Here is a 19,458-nt window from a genome sequence, read left to right as displayed (position 1 = left end):
TGAACAGCTCCAGTGACATGAACCTTATTACCTTTAGGGCAGCCCATTAATAGTGTGATCACAGCCTGTTGGCTGGCTTTGCAAGTGACCCTGAGGAGTTCATTGTGAACCCAAAGTGCCATGCTGGATTTGTGCGAACAATTGGAGCTGGCTCTGGCTGACTGACCACAGCAGGAGTGATGGCAATGTCTGGATTTAGCTGCTTGCCACAGCACGGGACACAGCCACGATATCCACTCTCCGCTCTGCTCCTCGCTTCATCTTGGCAAGGATAGCTGTTTGTTTGTCATTTGTACTTTGATAAGGGGTTTTGTCTCCAGGCGAAGAAAAGCTACTGAGCACATGTTTCCTCTAAGGGAGAGGACCATGCAAAGTGAAAAGGCAAACTGAGTGCAGTTTTCTTAGACTGAACTGAAAGCCTGTATTAACCTCCTTTGCTGGCTGAACAAAGTGGGACTTCCAAGAGGGGTGTCAGAGGATGAGAGATCCTGATCTAGGAGGGACCAAGGTGCCCTGACTCCATAGCTTCACTTCTCCTTCCACTCTCTGTGTTGTATCCCTCCCCAACCCCAGTAGACCCCAAGCTCCCTGAGGGCAGGGATCGTTTAATTTTTATTTTATATCCCCAGTGCTTAGCACATGTTGTTGTTTAGGTTTTTTTCAATTGTGTCCTACTTTTCTTGACCCCATTTGGAATTGTTTTTTTGGTGAGGTCATGGGGTTAAATGACTTGCCCAGGGTCACACAGCTAGTAAGTATCAAGTGTCTGAGGCCGGATTTGAACTCAAGTCCTCCTGACTCCGGGGTCAGTGCTCTATCCACTGCACCACCTAGCTGTCCCCTGGAGTTTTCTTGACAAAGGTACTAAAGTGGTTTGCCATCTCCTTCTCCAGCTCATTTTACAGATGAGGAAATTGAGGCAAATGGGGTGAAGTAACTTGCTCAGGATCACACAGCTAGTAAGTGTCTGAGGCCAGATTCAAACTTGGGAAGATGAGTCTTCCTGACTTCAGGCCCAGTACTCCATTCACTGCGCTACTTAGCTGCCTCTAGTAGATAGTGGGGCCTAGCACTCAGTAGGAGCTTAATAAACTTCTTTTTAAATCGGGTCAATAGAAATAGAGAACTTTGGGGGGAAGAACAACCTTTTGGTGGTGATGGTAAAGGTTTTTGCTGAAGACAATAAATTCAGTGGAGGACGTGTTAAATTGGGGGTATAATAAGTGGGGCTGTTGATAGCCTCAGGGGAAACTAGCCAGCATGAAATCTTTCCAAGTTGTTTGTCTTTAGAGTGTCCGTTGTATACATCGTTCTCCTTCTGCTCCCTTCACTCTGCATCAGCAGAGTTTTCCCAGGTTTCACTGCAAGCATCCCTTTCATCTTTTCTAATGGCTAAATGGTTCATCATTCTATTCATACCCTGTAAGGCGTCCAGCCATTCCACGATTGAAGGGCATCTCCTGAGTTTCCAAGTTTTTGCCACCACAAAAAGAACAACCTTTTTATTGTAGAGGAAAAAAGCCAGAGAAGAGTGAGTGCTCTGATTGTCATGGCTGAACAACCTGTGGCATACATATAATGGAAAGGGAGCAAAAGAGCTTGTGATTTACAGTAAGAGGACCTGGGTTCAAATCCCACCTCTACCAACTACTCCCCAGCTATGTGATCTAAAGCATAGCACTGCAATTCTTGCTGCCTCAGTTTCCTTGTCTGGCAAATGAGGGAATTGGGCTAGGTGATCAGTGAGGTGCCTGGCAGTTCCAAGGCTATGATTTGATGAGGCAGCTGGGTGGCACAGTGGATAGAATGCTGGACTGGGAGTCAGGAAGACCTGAGTTCTAATCCTGACTCGGATCCTTATTAACTGTGTGACCCCAGGGCCTGGACTGTGCCATTCTTGCTTTTGTATCCCCCACACTTAGCAAGGAGAGAAGGTGTCTCTCTTAGGTGGGGAGGTCCTGAAGTATAGGCAGGATTGTATTTGCCATCTACATAGAAGGGCAGGACCTTTGGTCATTTGTGGAGAGAGAAAAGTCTTCCAAGGTTTGCCCAGGACTGTACAACCAGAGAGCTACAGAGTCAGAACTAGATTCCACGACTCCTGACTCTCAGGATCTTATTTCTTACACCTACTATGGTTAGTCATCCTTATCAGTTTTCAAAATTCAAGACATGCATTAGCAGGAGGCCAAAGGACAGGGGACTGTGGGAATTTGGACTTGACCTAATTCTCCTTCTCAGCATTTTGTTAATCTGTCATTGAGAGGAGATGGGGAGGGTGTCAGGGCTGGAAGTCAAAAGCCCTGGGCTCAGTCCCAGCTCTGCTCCTCAATAACTCTGTGGCCTTGGGAAAATCACCTTCCTTCTCTGTGTCTCAGTTTCCTCCCCTGTAAAAGAAAGGCATACAGGGCTTTTCTGAGACTCAAATAGCCAAACATGTTTTTAAGTACTAAAGGGTCATGACAGTGAGGCATGTTTCTCACCTTTTGGTAAAGAGATACTAGAGGGATTCTTAACCTGGGGGCTGTGACCTTGTTTTAAAAGCATTTTTATGACTTCACTTAAATGTAATTGGCTTCCTTTGTAAGTCTATGTGCTTTATTTTGTGCATTTAAAAAACTTACTCTGAGAAGGGGTCCATAAAATTCACCAGACAGACAAAGGAATCCATGATACAAAGTTAGGAATCCCTGTGGTCAACTGAAGGTCAAAATAAGGCATGCGTTTTAAGATTTGGTCAATATGTTGTTTTGATTTGTTTATGTAATACTTCCTCTGGGCTACTCTCCTAGCTTACATTCATTCATATTTGTGGACTGGGTTCCTAGAGTGCAGCTGCTACTCCCAGGTTCTAGGTATGATGCTCTGTTAGTTTGCAGTACTAAAACTATAGCTTATAAGCCCCCATTAGTGGACTTACCATTAATGATCAGCCAGCAGACACAATTAGGTCAAAAATATTTACTAAAATGATAGTCACAACAGTGGTTATAAAACCTCCATGGGAAGAGTGGCTAAAAACTTAATGGTTCCAGGCTTGGAAGAGTTCAAGTCTTAACTCTGAAGCTAACTAATTATATGGCATTGGATAAACACCTTAAGTGATGAAAGGCTCTGTCTCCTTGTAAGGGGATATTGGTCATAAAAACTCATGGCTTGGGCTGTCAAAATCCTGCCCATTCAAGGTACAGTACTAGTTCAGAGTATAGTAGTTGGTATTGAGGTACATAGGTGGGGGGACACATGTAGCCAGGACAACTCATAATGTCACATACTGCAGAATCCCAATGTTCTTTCTCTTCTCTTGGAGTCCTCATGCAAATCCCTGCTGGGTACATATCTTCTAAGTGGGTTGCTCAACTGGGCTCCCAGGGACTGCTCCTCTTTTTATCTTTTCTCTCTATTGCCAAGGCTCTTTCTACTTTGAATTCAAAGTTGGCTCTCTTCTATACTGCCAGGGGTCATTCTCCTTTCAAATACTTCCTCTCTTGAATCACTGACTCTCTGCATCTGTGTCTGTCTAGAAAGCGTGTGCCTCTGTCCTTCAGTCATGCCTCAAACTCTCTGTAACTGATGAACTGTAGGAATTGTTAGATAACGTATCTCTTGCTGGGTGAATAGATCTGCGTCAAAGATGTCATGACCAGTGGCAAAGTAGGGGGAGGGGAAGAAAATTCCCTTACAATCTCAGATCATTTTGGGGCAGTAGAGGAAGCCAAGGGCTGGCTGGAGCTTGGTCAGGTTACTACAAGCGAGGCCATAATGAAACATGGCCACAGACTCTGCTGGTGAGCATTTGTCTTGTGACATGTTTCTTACTCTCCCTGAAATAGATCTGGTTTCACGTCTAATCGCTCACTAAACTCCCTGTATCTTGTGGAGACAGTGGAGGTTCAGAAATGTGCCCATCAGTTATCACGCATTTGCTAGGACTTGGTTATCACAGCTCTATTGAATTGCTCTGTGGGGTTCAGTGTAGGACCTGGCACGCTTCATTCTCCTGACAGGACTCAGGCTGGGAGTTCCTGCTACTATGTGCTACCTTAATTTTCAGTCATCGTCACACTCCCTAAATGGTGGTCTGCTTGAGGTGGCACCCCTACACCTCTAGGAGTCCATATGCTTGAAAGACATCTCATGATCGCCCGGGTATCAATTTCCAAACACTGACCCCTTCACAGTCATGTATGCTGACACCCCTTCAGCTTACTTGGAGTCATCACACTATCCCTCTGTATCCCTCATTCATAATCAGCCTCTCTCCAAGCCTCACTCTAGCATTCTGCCCACTCTCCATTCTCAGCCCCCTTTGTACTTTACTTTTTACACGCTTGGCCACAAACACTCGAAAACTGGCTTCCATCATGCCTTCTCCACTGATGGCCAGCGTCCGGACGACAGCCTGAAGCTCTCCTATATGACCTCTGGGTGGGTGGGGGAGTGTCAGCCCACTTCACCTTGGTATGCAGACGAAGGTGTACAAAGAGGCCACCTCTTTGAAGTCTGTCCCTCCTTGCCGGTGGTGTTGATTGACACACCCTGAGGAAAGTGAGCCACTGCCATTCAGGAGGGGTTACAGGGCTCCCACTTGCCTACTGCATCATGTCCTTAGTGGGGAGGAGTGGACTCAGACCAAGGGCAAGACAAACTGAGGTTTTGGAAAATGAATCCATTAAGGCAACCATACCTGTAGGCTCGAAGCTCCCAGCTGGAGCAGAACCAAAATGCATCAAATGGAAATGAAGAGGTAAGTGCGAGCAGCCCTGTGTTCTGGCTTCTCTCCACTGACACAAGCTGTACCTGTCTATTCTGGGCTGTTCTGATGAACAGAGGGTGCTTGGCGGCATGTTCTCTCCTCACGAGGAAAGTATGATCTCAACTCCCCAAAGGAACAGGAGTCCCCAAGAAAGGTGGGTGGTGGCCCTGGTTCCCAGCTTCTCTTTGTTCTTGTCGTTCAATTGTGTCTGGCTCCACATGACCCCTTGGACCACAGTGCCCATGGGCTTTTCTTGGTAAAGATAGTGGAGCAGTTTGCCCTTTCCTTCTCTGGTAGATTAAGACAAACAGAGGTTAAGTGACTTGCCCAGGGTCATACAGCTAATAAGTTTCTGAGGTCTTCCTGACTCTGGGCCCAGTGCTCTATTCACTGAGCCATCTAGTTGCCTCCTAGGCAAACAGAGGTTAAGTCACTTGCCCAAGGTCACACAGCTATCTATGTCTAAGGCCAGAATTAATCTTCCTGATTCTAAGCCCAGTGCTCTGTCCACTACACCACCTAACTGACCAATACTGTAATAGTAATCATGGCCATAATATTGCTATTTTATCTGCTTCATGGGTTAGCAGTCTTTTGGGAGGGGGGAAGTAGGAGGGAGTCCTGGGCCTGTGATTTCATCCATCAGGGAACTTCCTAATGTAGATACTCCCTCTTCCGATGCTACTTTAGCATAGGTGGCCTGGTGTCTATCCCAAGGGTGGCAAGCCCAAATCAGCATCTATAAAGCACTTTGAGCCTTCACAAGGAACACAATGTCATTTGACCTCATTTTATCATGAACAGTTCCCCGTCTACACTGATTTACAGTGTCACCAAATGTGTCCTTTTCAGAAGCCCCGTGAGAGCAGGTTGTGTCTGGGGGTTAGAGAACCATCTAGTTTGACTGGGGTCTGGAAGGTATGGAGGGAAATATCATGGTACCCATGGATAAGTAGCATCAGTGGAAGGAATTCCCTAGTAGATGAAATCACAGGTCCAAGACTCCCTCCCGATGCTCCTGCCCCTCCCCTCCCACGAAACCCTCCGTCCCAGACAACTACGCTACTTCCAGACCAAGGCATGCTGCCACCCACTGGCCTCCAGCTGAGCAGTGTCAGATCATGGTGGGGTGTGGGTGGGTGGAGGCGGACGCTGGATTCCAGGCAGGGGAGCTTCCATTCCATTTTACTTAGCAACAGGTTGCTACAGAAGATTTTCAAGTGGAGAAGAGATATAACCACATATAAGCATGAAAAAGGAAAGCTTAGTGAAAGTGGTAAGTCCTGTTAGCAGATTATTGCAATGGTTCAGGTGGATGGTAATGAGTGTTTTCATAGGGTCACAGCATGGGAAAAGACAGGTGGGGGGATGGGAGTGGGGCTGCTAAGATGAGAGACCTGGGACAGGGAAGAGTCAAGGATGACCCTGAGGTTATGAATATAGGAGCTGGTGTGGATGGTGGTGTTATGTACAGAATTATGGGCTCAGCTAGGGTGGTGTGGGGTCTAAGGTACCCTCAGGATACCCAGGAGGAGTTACAGGGCAGGGTGCTTGGCTCTGAAAACAGATGAGTGGTGGAGAGATGTTTAGGAGTCATCATGGCCATCAGCCATATCAGAATCACAGATCCCCAAGTCTATAGATTGGAAGAGACCCTCATCTCATCCCAACCCATAACTGGACAAGAATTCCTTCTGCAGCCTTCCCAGCAAGTGGCCAGCTGGTGTCCTCTTGCACACCTCTAAGAGGGGCTCCTTACCTCCTGAGGCAGCTCACTGTTAGCGTGACTTTCCTGTGTTGGTTTAAAGCATGACTGTAAAATGTAAGCTGTAGTTTTTCCGCTACTGTTCCTCATTCCGTCCTTTGAGGTTGAGCAGAATGTTGCTAATGGCAAACAAGAGACAAAGGAAAGAAAGTCGAAGAGAAGAAAATTCCATGAGACTCTTTCTTTTAAAACCCTTTGTCTTTTCCACCCTCCACAATCTGCCCCTCTTACCACTCTGGTCTTCCTGTACCTGTCTCCTCCCTCCCTTTTAGGCAGTGGCTGTAGTCCTGACCAGTGGGACAGCACCAGGGCACCAGGGGAGGCCAGAGAAGGGCGTCTACACTGCCTGCCTGGGTGCTGACCCAGGAAACAAAGGTTTCCTAAGTGCTCAGACCCATACACGCCAGCACAGGCAAGGGAAATGAGAGCTTTCGTGCGTCAATCACCCGAGTTTTTCAGTAGTAACAGTAGCTCACTCTTGTGTATTGTGGTTAACAAAGCTCTTTCACCAAACCTGAGTTCTGTGGCACCTCACAGGGCTAACTATAATGCTCAGTCCTCACCTGAGGCAAGAGTCCCTCGCTCTGTGCCTCAGTTTCCTGCAAAATGCAGATACTCTATCTGGTATTCTCCAAGGCTCCCTCTCAGCTCTAAATGTATGACCTGTGGGTCTTTTGGAAACTCCAACCATGACCACCTCCACAGTAGATTGTGAAAGTATTTTACTCCTCTTTTGCAAATGGGGATGCTGAAGCATGAAAGGTCATAGGATGAATTAGTGAAAGATATGGATTTGATCCCAGCACAAAACCTGCCTGGCTCCCCCACGCCCCATCTACTAAAGGCAAATAGACAACAAATTCTAAGTGGTTATAAGAATGGATGCTCTGAGGCATTTTTTTTGTCTCACATACATGAAGAGAGTAGTGCCTCATGCTCCAAAGGGAACTAAAAAATTTCTTTGGAATGTAGAATGATTTTAGTGTGAAAGTACTAACTGGAGAGTTACTCCTACTAATAATAGAAACTTCTGTGAGGCCCTGGGCTCAGGAGGTGAGGAACTCGAAGCTGCAGCTTTTGATAGTATGTGCAGCACCTGAAGCAGACTGATGCTCCAGGGGAGGCTCCTGGCCCAGGCACTTTCTGACAGTCAGAGAAGCAGGGGGGAGAGAGAGAGAGAGAGACAGAGACAGAGACAGAGAGACAGAGAGACAGAGAGAAAGAGAGAGACAGAGAGAGAGAGAGACAGAGACAGAGAGAGACAGAGACAGAGAGAGAGAAACAGAGAGAAAGAGACAGAGGGAGACAGAGAAAGAGGGAGAGAGAGACAGAGACAGAGAGACAGACAGAGACGGAGACAGAGACAGAGAGACAGAGACAGAGAGACAGAGACAGAGAGACAGAGACAGAGAGACAGAGACAGATAGACAGACAGACAGACAGACAGACAGACACACACACACACACACACACACACATGGAGAGAGAGATACCATAGTTTGTCTGTATGGCTGGCCTCTTCTCCACAAAAAAGGTTTCCCCAGATGATTACATTTGAAGTCTTTTATGCTATCCCCATGGACAAAATAAATGTGGGCTAGACCAGTGGTGCCTGTCTCACTTGCAATCAACAAACATTTATTAAGTGCCTACTGTGTGCCAGGCACTGTGGAAGCAAAAAGATAGTTCCTGTCCTCAAGAAGCTTACAATCCAATGAGGGAGACAACAAATAAATATGTACAAGATATATAGAGGATAAATAGGAAATAATTAGCAGAGGGAAGGCACTAGAATTGAGAGACTGGGAAAGGTTTCCTGTAGAAGATGGGACCTGAAGGAAACAAAGGAAGCCAGGAGGCAGAGATGAGGAAGGAGATTATGGGGAACAGTTAGAGAAAATGCCCAGAACCAAGTGATTGAAAGTCTCATTGGTGGAAGCCCAGGAGCCCACTGTTCTTGAGCTGAAGAGTAAGTGTTGGGGAGTAAGGTGTAGGAAGACTGGAAAGGTAGAAGGGGGCAGGCTATGAAGAGCTTTGAATGCCAAAGAAGATTTTGTACTCGAGTAAAAGAATCCCTTGGCGGGGAAAAAGGGTATACACACACACACACATCCATACAATAGTAGTTTTACCATTGGTACTCATCGATAGAGAAAACCTATAATGACAGAAAGCAACTATGAATTCATTAACATTTTAAACTTAATTTTTTTATCCATCAAAGCAGCATCTACATACATTAAAAATAATCATACCAGTCTGTGTGTGAGCCATTATTTATTCAGTGTGTGTCCGGTATTTTTGTTTGAACCAGTGATCCTTCCCTCTTGTCTGGAACGCTAATGCTCACTTCTGGAATTCCCGGCTTTCTTTGAAACTTAGTTTAAACACCTTCTTCAGGAGGCTCATCCTCCTGTCCCCAGCACCTCATGTTTTCCTAACAAAGTTTAGTTGAGCTGGCATGTATGTGTTTGTGTGTATATACACGTATACACATGTACCTGTTGTCTTCCTTGATAGAAGGTAGTTTCACTTTTTTCTTCATATCCCCAGCACTTAGCAAGGGGCTTGGTCCATAATATATGATATTAAATGCTTGTTGATTGATTGAGTAATTGCCATCATGGGCATTTGGAGGCTCTCACTATCTGTAGGTGATCAGCTCCATGACAGTGTTAATTGCCTTTGGTAAAGATGCATCTCTCTGTTTTATGCATTGCTTAATATTAATAATCTAAGATCTTTGGGCAAAGTTATACCTCTTGTCACACTTGTCAAGGAATCTTCTGTGACTTAGGTGGGAGACAGCTTGTTTAGGAGAGCTTTGAAAGTGATATTTTGTGCTACTGAATGAGGTTTTTTTAAATAATCATTCAATAAAAGCAGGGGAGTCATGTATTGTCTATGTTCTTTTTAAAATTTTTTATTAATTTATTTTGATTTATCAACAATCACTTCCATAAGCTTTTGAGTTTAAAATTTTTCTCCCCCTCTTTCCCCCCTCCCTCCCCAAGATGGCACACAATCTGATGCAGGCTTTACATATGCATTCTTATTAAACATATTTTCACATTAGTTATGTTGTTAGGAAGAATTAGAACCAATAGGAGGAACCACCAGAAAGAGGAAACAAAACAGAAGGAAAAAAGTAGCAAACAGTATGCTTCAATCTGCATTCAAATTGCATAGTTCTTTCTCTGGATGTGGATGGCATTTTCCATCATAAGACTTTTGGAGGTGTCTTAGATTCTTGCATTGCTGAGAAGGACTAAGTCTATCAACGTTAGTCATCGCACAACGTGGCTGTTACTGTGCACAACGTTTATGTTCTTATTTTAATGGCAAGTGTGTGTTGCTGCATTGTAAAGATGAACTCTGTTGGAAAATGTCACTTGCAAAAATCTGCCCATTCCCCTCTTATATCTTCATCAAGGATGATTTTAAGATGTCTGTAAATTATTCTCATAAAATTTTATAGATGGAACCCAGTCCATAGAAATGGAAATTTTAGTATGTGGATAGCTGGTTATAGATTTAGTTGCCATGATTCTTTTTTAAAAATTAATTTTTAGTTTTCAATATTCACTTTTATAAGATTTTGAGTTCTAAATTTTCCCCTCCACTCCCCCCTCTTCAAGACTGCACGCAATCTGATATAGGCTATACATGTATGATCATATTAAACATATTTCTACATTAGTCATGTTGTGAAAGAAGAATCAGAACAAAAGGGAAAAACCATGAGAAAGAAAAATAAAACCAACAAAAAAGAGAAAATCATATGCTTCAATATGCATTCAGACTCCATAGTTCTTTCTCTGGATGTGGACAGCATTTTTCCTCATGGGTCTTTTGGAGTTGTCTTAGATCCTTGCATTGCTGAGAAGAGCTAAGTCTGACAAAGTCAGTCTTTGCACAGTGTTACTGTTACTGTGTACACCATTCTGCTGGCTCTGCTCGCTTCACTCAGCACGTGATTCATTTTTGGTGACAATATCAAGGTCCGAGTTTTCTCCCCAAGCCTTCGATGTCCTCTCCTTCAGACACTTTACGAATCAATTTCTCAATGTCTTTCAAATTGTGTCATGCCCGACTTGCACCTGTTCTAAGCGCAATTGGTTGAGGATTATTGCTCTCCTGACCCTCCATGCCCTACTCCTATTACTCTCTGAGTCAACACAGCTGAGAAGGTCATGACAGATCCCAAATGTGGTGACTTTGCTGTCCTTTATGGTGAAAAGAGGGCGCTCTGAAACATGTGAACAGATCTTTGCCACACCTGCCACTCCGCCTCAGTTCCATGCTCCAATGCCCTCTGGAGGATTCTGCTTAGTTGGATCTTGGTGAACTCTTTTAAAATTTGCTTTCCCCTCCTTTGCTTCTTGCTGTTATAGAGAGTGTTTCTGGGCCACAGAAATGCACGAGGAGAGATGAAGTTCGAAGGTGGGTTGAACTTTCTTGGATTGCAAACCCAAGAATGAGCACTGGAGCTCCATGGGGGAGGGCTTGTGTGAGATAGAACAGCACGAGCAGCAGCCTGAGAGGCAGACACAAAGATGCACAGATGGGTGGATGGCAGAGGCAGAAGAGAACAGGGCTCTCACAGGGCAGCCAGAACCTCTGTCCACCGGGGACAGATGGCAGAGTGCTGACCAGAGTGTGAGATGGTTGGTCACTGGTGACCTTTCTCCTGCCTAAGAAACTAGAGTGGCTGGTACAGTGCCTCTTTCTTTTTCCCCCCTTTCTTTTTATCTGAAAGGGCAGATGTTTAAACCCAGAGCTCTCAATTTGTTTTAAGCTATTTCTTTGCTGTTTTAAATAACAAAGTCAGTGATGTTGAGATAAAATTTAATTGCTTCGGGTGTAAGTCTTTAATTGCACACAGAGAGTACAAATGGGAGATGCTAGTGGCTAGCGTCCATATACAAGATTTAAATAGGTCTTGGGCTTAACTCTGTTCAAGTGGTCAGACATTGACTCTGAATTGAGGGATCCAACCTGTGATAATTTTATTAATAACCTGTATTTTTTAAAGCTCTATAAAAGTCCAGAGAAATGGATCCATGTGGATTTGGACCTTTGCCCTTAGGTTAAAATTGAAAACTCCTAGTTTGTTATAGCCAGGCTAGCTATAACTGGGAGGGGGTGGGGGGGCAGAAGAGGGGAGGGAGAGGAAATTGTCATCTGGGAGGACTCCTTCCTCCTCTTTTCTGTTGGGAGGAGGGAAAGTCCTCTTTAGGTCACCTCTTCCCTCCCCAACATCACCTGATTGAAGGAGGTACTTCTTTATGTGGTGATACTCCTTGCCTTCATAATATATTCCAAGCAAATTTATATTGAATGGAATTTAATTTTATATTTGATGAAATATTATTTGAATAAATATGAAGGCCTGCACATGTTTAATACTCCTCCCTCTCTACCCCAAAGTGCAGGATAGGAGAGGCATGACTAGATAGGGGTGGAAGTGAATATGATCAAGTGGGTTTTAGTGGACTGCAGAAATCTGGAGATCATGGTTCAATCCCTGGCTCTGATGCAATTAGCTGTGTGACCTTGAGAGAGTCACTTACCCTTTGAGCCTTGGCTTCTACTCTGTTAAATGGAGATACAGCTACCTGCCCTGTCTACCTCATGGGGCTCTAATGGGGACCAGACTAGGATTTAAAACAATAAGAACCTTTGGACATTCTCTAGTCCCTGCATTTTATACATGAGAAAAACAAAGCTAGACATAGAAGAAAGTGAAAAATTGAAGTGACCTACCAGGCAAAAAGTAGGAGAGATGGAAGGAGAACCCAGTACCTCTACCCCCAAATCCCATGCTCCTCTCACTATTTCTTGTTGTCTCTTAACCGGAAAGTAGAGCACAAAAGGTATTGTTTGTTTGTAGTAATGATAATATGAAACATTCAAAAGGTGATGGTTATTTATGTCCTTGGGAGTGGTCCTGGAGCTTGGTTCTGAGGGCTACATGGATGCATAAGACTCAGCCCCTGCCCTGTTGGAGTTTAAATTGATACATAGATACAGATAATAGATAATAGAACAATAGCAGCCTAGTCATAGTACTTGGTCCAGAAATACTAAGTTCGGATCACACCTCTGACATTTACTAGTTGTGTGACTCTAGGTGAGTTCCTTCTCTTTTGTGAGCCTCAGTTTTCTTATCTGTAAAATTGGTGTACTAATACCTACAGTTCCAGCCCCCCTAGGCTGTCCTGGCATGGGGCTTAAATGAGTTGAGCAACCTCAGGCACTCTCAGGGTATCAGCTGGAATCATCTTCTTTCCTGGGGTACTCTTTGGATACCTCATGGGGCAATAATAAGAACCTTGGATCCTTGAAATCTCTGACAGCTAAAGTGCAAGTCCCAGTAGGCGTTACCACATGGGAAGGGCTTGAGTACTTCCCTGGCCATAACAGTGTGCTTTCCATAGCTCAGACTAACTAAGTGCCAAGCAGTTCATCCAGCACCTGGAGGCTGGACACCTGGTGATTAATTCTTTGGCCCTGGCAAATTATGGAAAAATGAAAAAATAGAAATGGCTCTCAAGGCTTCTATAGTGATAGTAGCAGAGTGGTGGGAAAGGGGAGAGAAGAGCCCAAGAATCATTGGTTTTAGACCAAATTCAAACTTTAACTGGGCTGCAACTCTACAGGTGGGATCCTTGTCCAGTGACTAACTGGTGGGACAGCCTGCTGGGACAAGACAATCTTATCAATCTGGACCTTCTTATTGTAAAGGAAACCAGAAGAAAGAAGGAAGTTGATTACAAGGATGGCTCACAAGTACTTCTCGGGGAGGCAAAAAAAGGAGGTGATAGGGTCAGTTTCATCATTGGTCCAAAGCCAAGAAGAAACATACTTTCATTTTGTTTGGCCCTCCTACATTGCAGTACTCATTCTAAATATTTGCAAAAAGACCACTAGGAAAAGATCTACAGTGTGTGCTGCAGAGAACAAAGAGGGAGATAGTCTATGAAGAACTTGATCCCAAAGTGCACCCCTCAAGTTTGTCCCCTTATCAATGGGATCATTATTGCCAATTACTCCTACTGAAATCAATAAATACTTTGATGTTGGAGATTTCTGAGCAAAGGTGTGAATAAGGGAGGACAGTGAAAAGTATATTGGAAAAAAGACATGAGAGAGTCCAAAGACCTTTAGAATCCCTGGAAGCCTGATCACTATACATGACAAATATTTTCTTGGAGGAAAGCATCAGAAGGCACTGAATAACATCACCAAAAATGATATTGATTGTATTTGAAGAGGCGGAAAATGACTTGTTCCCCCCATGAAGTCATCCCCTGATCAGCTGAGCACAGTTGGGTCACTGACTTGTTCAAAGGCCAAGATAGTCAAGCAAAAAGGATTTATTAAGTATCTGCTAGAAGCTAGGTACTGTGCTAGATCCTGGGAATACAAAGACAAAAATTGAAGTCTCTGTTTTCCATGAACTTATTAGGACAAAACTATGAGAAAGAAAAAAACCCAAAGGGAAAAGATGTAGAGTGCAATGTAAACAATCCCATCCTGATCAACTTTTTAAAGATAAGTTTTTACCGATATTTTCTGTTTCCAACATCACCACAGTATCCCATATATATTTCTCCCTCTCCTTCTCAGAGATCCATTGTTATCTTGACCAACTATTAAAAGTTATTGATAATAAAAAATGAGATATGAATGGAAGAATGGACATAGACACAGACTACAATGATTTCATGCAGAAACTTAACAGATGTAAAAATTTGCCATAATGAGCTGACCAAAAGAGCCTTAAAAACTCCTTTGTCAGCAAGCATTTAATATAGTTGCCAAGCAGAAAGGTATAGAGGCCAAGGGCAAAGCTGGTTTAGAACAGTAGTATCAAACTCATTTGGAAATGGGGGCCCTTAATCTGTACATTAGGATCCCTGTAGTCTGCATATTGACTTAGTTTTAAGATGTTATATCTGTCTTTTATGTATTTTTCTTTGTTTGGCTAAGTATCTCCCAATGACATTTTCATCTGGATTGAGCTGTACTCAGGAGGGTTATAGGCCACATTGTACTTGACCCCTTTGGACTAGAATACTTGTCTCCTGACTCAGTCCCAGGCTGCTTCCTTGTGTTAATGGACAATACTGCTCCCTCCCACAGTCTTATCATGTCCTGGATTCTTGAAACTTGCCTCTCCACATACTTTAACGATATGAAATGCTACAGACTAGGAGCTGCTTCTGAAATTCTCTTTATGGTTTTCCTTCTTTAACTTCCTTTCCATCCTAAGGCAAAACTGACACCCATATTCCCTCCAGAGAGAGACGGAAGGCCACATGAATGGTAGCCGGCCATTTCCCATCTCTTGGATAGCCTGTCCCAGACTACACTCAGTCTACATTTTGGCCCCATAGGAGCAATGTGGGAAGTACAGAGAGATGAATTTAAGTCTGATTTATCAGTCAGGAAGAACTTCCTAACAGTGAGAGCTGTCCCCAAGTGGAAAGAGTGGCTTTGCAAGGCAATTACTAGCTTTTGATGGGGAGGTTCCCCATCTCTGGAGGGCTTCCAGGAGAGGATAGATGAGCACTCATCACGGTTGCTATGGAGGGTATTCCTGTCTATCTGCTGGTTGCTCTGAGGCTCCTTTCAGCTCTGAGAATCATCGCTCCAGGTCTGGAGGTCTGTGGTGGATGGATAGCCAGCCACCTTCTGGGGATGTAGCAGAAAAGTCTCTTGTTTTGTGTTGGACATGTCCACTAGGTGTACACAGAATTGCTTTTCAATCCTGAGATTCTATGTGCAGGCCTGCAAGCGAAGCCTCAGTGCCCCTTCGGGTATGCCCTGTTCTTGCTCCTTACTGAAGACTTCTGCCTGTCTTCTTTCACAATCATCCTGGTCTGAGAAGAATTTATACAGTAACAACATTGTAAAAATGAACAATTATGAAAGACTTAAGAACTCCGATAAATGCAATGATGACTCCAGAGGACCCATGATGAAACATCCTATCCACCTCCTCGGCAGAGAAGGGATGGATTCAAGATGCAGGATGAGACACATTTTTGGACACGGCTAGCATGGGGATTTGTTTTGCTTGACTATGTATATTTGTTACAAGGATTTTTCTTTTCCTTTGTTTTTTCTTTTCCATTTGGGGCAGAGATGGAAAGGAGAGAAAATAAATGCTTACTAATTGAAAAAATTTTAAATACAAACTTTAAAAAACATAATCATCCTGGTCTCCCATTGTGCTAAAGGACAAAGTTCATTTGCCACTTGGGATCTGGATAATTACTAAGGAATACAAATGGGCAAGGATATTGGTATGATTATAATAAACAATAAGCCCTTCTGTACATTTTGTTTTCTAAGAATGTTTTTATTTTATTTTTTCTCAATTATGTGTAAAAACATTTTTAACATTCTTTTTTAAAAACAAATTTTGAGTTCCAAATTTCCTCCCTCCTTCCTTGAGAAGGTAAGCATTTTGATATAGGTTACACATGTATAGTCGTGCAAAACATATTTCCATATTAGTTATGTTGTGAAAGAGAACACAGACCAACTCCCCCTGAAATATAAAGAAAATTTTTAAAAAGTATTCTTTGATCTGCATTCAGACTCCATCAGTTCTTTCTGGAGGTGAACAGCATTTTTCATGATGACTCCTTTGGAATTGTCTTAGATCATTGTATTACTGAGAATCGCTAAGTCATTCACAGTTGATCATCTTTAAAATATTGCTGCGTGTAAAATGTTCTCTGTTCTGCTCGCTTCACTTTCCATCAGTTCATGTAAGTCTTTCCAGGTTTTTCTGAGAGCATCCTGCTCATTGTTTCTTATAGCACAGTAACATTCCATCACAATCATATACTACAATTTATTCAGCCATTCCCCAATTGAGGGCATCCCCTCAATTTCCAGTTCTTTGCCACCACAAAAAGAGCTGCTGTAAATATTTTTGTACATGTGGGTCCTTTTCTCTTTCTTATGATCTCTTTGCAATATAGACTGAGTAGTGGCATTGCTGGGCCAAAGGATATGCGCAGTTTTATAGTCCTTTGGGCATAGTTCCAAATTGCTCTCCAGAATGGTTGGATCAGTTCACAACTCTCCCAACAATGCATTAGTGTCCCAGTTTTCCCACATCCTCTCCAACATTTATCATTTTCCTTTTCTGTCTTGTTAGCCAATCTGAAAGGTGAAAGGTGATACCTCAGAGTAGTTTTAATTTGCATTTCTCTATCAATAGTGATTTAGAGCATTTTTTTTCAAATGACTACAGATGGCTTTGATTTCTTCATCTGAAAACTGTTCATATCCCTTTGCCATTTATCAACTGGGGAATGACTCATATTCTTTCTGTACATTTTCAACAAGAGGGACTCTTGTCCTGCAGTGGAGAGCTGGTGAGGTGCAGAACAGATACCCAGAAATCAAGACTTGGGCAAGGTTATCTATAAAGAGATGCCAGTGTGAGGAGGGGCAGCACAAGCATCATCAGATCCAAGCAGCCTAGCCTCTGATACAGTGTGGCCTTGAGCAAGTCATTTAACCTTTCATTGCTCTTGGCCCATTCTCTAAGCTCATAAGTTGTGGAAAAGGAAGTGACCTGCATGGGTAGAAGGAGCTCCCTCATCTGGGGTTTGCCTTTCCCAATAAAGTCACAGGTACAGTCTGTTTCCTTATCCTTAAAACCAACATGGCTCATTATTTTGATTTAGAATACACTGGTGTAATATATTACACTGGTGTAATTATAATGAACCTCTCATAAAGCCATGAACATTTTGAAAGCTAATTGTAAGAGGTTTTTTTTTTCCCTAGAAAAAGGCTTTAGAGAGCATACTCCTCACCTTTTTCAGCTTTGTAGGGGAGTGGTCTTCCTACAAGGGAGGCATTTCTAGGGGATTGACCCTTCTGTGGCTTTCTTTGATCTCCTGAAGGCAACGTAAACTCCTTAGCCTGGCATTTTCGGCCCTCTCCCACCTGGTGCCATCTGGCTGTCCAGGGTCTGGTGAATAGGTCCCCTGGGTGACCTCTAGGCTCTAGCCAAACTGACCTCTCATGTGTGCTCCCAACATGCCCTGTGCTTTTCTGTCACCAGATCTCCCCTCCTGTTTTTCCCTTCACAACCTCCTCCTCACCTGTTGAATTCCTAGACCTCCTTTAACCCCTAACAAAAAGGCCTCACCCACCAAGAAGCCTTCTTGGATTTCTTCCAAAAATGAATGAAGGACATTCTTTGCTTTGTCTACTGGGCTGCTAGAAGACTTTAATCCAGAGAAGAGAAAGCATACAGGGGGCTGAGGAAGAAGCAGAGGCAGTTTCCAGGAAAAAGTGATGGTTGTGGTTTTCCTTGAAGGATGCAACCCGATAGACAAACAGACAAAGCAAAGCAAGTCACTAGACATGGAGCCTTGCCATGGAAGTCCCAGTTTGAGCTGAGCACATCCTTCCTCCAAGTCTAGCTCTGTGCTCGGCGTGATGAGGACACAGGGCAGAATTTTCCAGCCTTGTTCTCGGCCTCCTTTCCTGTGTTCTTCTCACACTCTAAGGTCTTCCAAGTGTTTGTGGGAGGAGGCAGAAGACCTGTTTTCAAATCCTGACCAGCCACCTCCTAGGCCTGTGCCTGTGGGCAAGCCACTGACATCGCCTCTCTGCCTGTATCCTCAGCCATGAAAGGGAGTTAGTGATTGCTACCCTTCCTGAAACTGAGGACCTTTGGGAGGGGTGTCCTTTGAAAAGGGTCCAAAGAGAGGTCAGCACCAGCTGTTGCTGCAGCTCACCCATCAGTTCTTGGAAGGCAAGAACCAGGCCGGACAGATTTCTGAATCTGCTCCCCACCCTCCAACACAGCCCTGGGCACACTAAGCTTTTAGGAAACTTTGGCTGAGACCTGAGGGAGCAGCCTCTACATTCTATGTGACTTCTCCCTGTCATTGGGCTGTACCAGCATCTCCCTTCTCATTATGCAGATTGTGTGCCTGGGCCATGGTGGGGGAGGAATGGTTAGTCCCTCATATGCTGTCCCCCCCACTCCAGACCAGCGCCATTGCTTATAAAAAGGAATAGTCAATCCCTGCTAACATCCCTCCTACCCCCAGGCAGGCAGCAGGGAGGCCTTTGTGACCTGATCCACTGAATTCACCGAGACTGTTTTATTGGGGTGGGGGTGGGGGTGCAGGAATTATGAACACGAGTCTCACCTCTTACAACCGGGGGCAGGCATGCCCTGCTTCCCTCATCTCAGCATTGGGGCCCTGCTCTTGAAACCCCAATCCAGGGAAAGAGGGCCAAAGCTGAGCTCTGGGGGACCCTAGGCAGTGACTATCCCGTGCCGGCTTCCAACCGTTCACCATCTTTCACGTGGGGATGGGGAGGATGGAAGGAGGGGAAGGCAGGGGTAACAGCCCAAGCCACGCCAGTGCCTCCGACTTTCGGAGACTCTCTGTTGGGGAGGGCTTGGTTTACATGTACAAAAATCTCACATTGAATTTTCTCACGTCGAAGTGCTGGGGACCCGAGAGGAGAAAAAGAGAAAAGAGATAAGTGTAGGCACAGAGAAAAAGTGACAAAGCCAGAGAGGAAGGGGAATGGGGGGGGGGGGACTGGAGGAGGGGAAAAGAGACAGAGAGGGAGGGGAACAAGGGGAAGGGGGAGAGAAGAAGGGAGAGGGAGATCGAGAGAGGGGGAGAGACAGAGACAAAGGTGGAGGAGGCAGGAAGAGAAAGTGAGACCGAGAGGGAGGGGGAGGGGGCGAGGCAGACCGACTGGAAACAGAGAAAGGAGGGTAGCAAGAGGCCGGCAGTGTCGCCCCCTCCCCCCCAGTCCTGCAGCCTCTCCCCCTCCCCCCCGTCCCCCTGGGCAGGCGGGGCTGCTGTGCGGGGGGCTGGCCCGCATTTCGGGGGCAGGCTTAGCGGGAGGGGGACGGAGGCCCTGCCAG

The sequence above is a fragment of the Vombatus ursinus genome, unplaced genomic scaffold (assembly GCF_900497805.2).
Source record: "Vombatus ursinus unplaced genomic scaffold, bare-nosed wombat genome assembly UNPS02010394.1, whole genome shotgun sequence".
NCBI classification, from domain to species: Eukaryota; Metazoa; Chordata; class Mammalia; order Diprotodontia; family Vombatidae; genus Vombatus; species Vombatus ursinus.
Note: the sequence above shows the minus strand (reverse complement) of the source record.